The 1,580-nt window shown below is 46.8% G+C and overlaps 1 long non-coding RNA gene across 1 annotated transcript; it reads left to right on the forward strand.

Annotated features, from left to right (window-relative positions):
- Window positions 1–14: 14 nt before the first annotated feature.
- LOC135321483 (uncharacterized) lies at window positions 15–643 on the forward strand. Its single transcript, XR_010381253.1, has 2 exons — window positions 15–217; window positions 295–643. It is a non-coding gene; the product is annotated as an uncharacterized LOC135321483 (long non-coding RNA).
- Window positions 644–1,580: the final 937 nt, after the last annotated feature.

Consider the following 1,580-nt stretch of genomic DNA (forward strand, 5'->3'; position numbering starts at 1 on the left):
GCCTCGGCAGCCCCGCCTCCGTTAGTACATGGACAATTCTGATTGGCCGGTGTGGAACTCTGACGCGGCCTCTGGGCCCGAGGATGTGGCCTACTCCGGCGCCGGGAAGGGAGGATGTGCGCCTGAGAACTAGGGAGCCGGAGACCCAGAGCGCCCCCTGGTCGCGTGGAGGGCAAGGAGCAGACGTCGACAACACTCGGAGCAGGACGCGAGCTAGGTGCTGGAATGGGCAATTTCAGGGACCCCGCGTCCCTCAGGTCCTGGGAGTCTTACACTGGCTATCTCTTCCCACAGGCCCGCCAGAAACAGCTTCCAAGGAGTAAAAATGGCCCAAGTGGATTGGCTACTGTAAATGCCAAAAAAGAACCGAGAGGTAGAAATAGCCCTTAGGAAGTGTTGATGCTGGAGGTCAACCAGGGTCACCAAGAGGAAGTGTCTGCAGAGGTGGAAGTCGGCCCGCAGAGAGGTCTTGCTGCTGTGCTTTGATCATAACTTATAGCTGAGGCTAATTCTTCCAAGAGTGGCCATGAGGATATTTAGTAATGTTCCTGAAGCACAGTGCTTTCTGCCCGTGTCATTCCTCTCTAAATGGTATCCTTAAAGGCTGTTCATTGCTGTAGTACATAAAAGAGAGGCTCTGTCACCTGGTACTCCAGTCATTTCATTCTTTAATCGTCCATTCATTCATTCATTCATGCATGTAACGGTTATTAATTACCAGCACAATTGACCTCAGTCATCATTCCTATTTGAGGTAAACTGCCCATCCAGCGGTGTCATGCCCTTCACATAGCCAATCTGAACTACACAGTCGTCCTCCAGGACAGTTCTGTCATTCCCTGCAGCAGTTCTGTACCATTTTTGCCCCTTTTGCGCAAGCTCATCCTTTTTCCTAAATTCCAGCTAGGTATTGCGCAAATCCCAGCCTGTTTCTCAGGACCCATCCTACATGCTACCTCCTTAATTAAACTTCCCTTGATTTCCTAGTCCGAAGTTCTCTACCCCTTCTTGTAAATTGCATGGCTCCTCCTAAATTTCATGGCTTCTCATGTGTGGGTCTGTATAGATGATATTACATGTTATGTATTATATAGTTATATATTTTATTATATATACATAACATATATATGAAACCAAACAGTTGCATTTTTGTGATACCTACCTTTGTTTTTTCAGGCCCCCTTTTCCCACTGGGAAACATCTGTTAACATCTTGGCTTCAGGCCTTAATGTTTCAATTATTGTCACTTTTTCAACTAGTCTCATTTTTTTTTTTTTTTTTTTTTTTTTTTTTTTTTTTGTTTCTAAGACTCCCTTGACTTTATTTTCAAACTTGAATCTCATACTAAGCTCAACGTTTTCTTCCCTTTGGCAGCTTAGCCCGAGGAAGTAAGGGCCGGACAACAGGCACACCCTTCACGCACTTTGACCTCCTCCATCTCCTCTGCACCTGCTTCTCTGATGACGGGCGGAGAAGAGGGAGAGGGAAAGGCCATGACGAGGAAAACCTGTGGTCTTCTTTCTCATTGGCCATTGCTGTTATTTATGTGACTCCAGGATGCTCTGCTAAGGAAGCTCCCC

Source organism: Camelus dromedarius, chromosome 6, assembly GCF_036321535.1.
Source record: "Camelus dromedarius isolate mCamDro1 chromosome 6, mCamDro1.pat, whole genome shotgun sequence".
NCBI classification, from domain to species: domain Eukaryota; kingdom Metazoa; phylum Chordata; class Mammalia; order Artiodactyla; family Camelidae; genus Camelus; species Camelus dromedarius.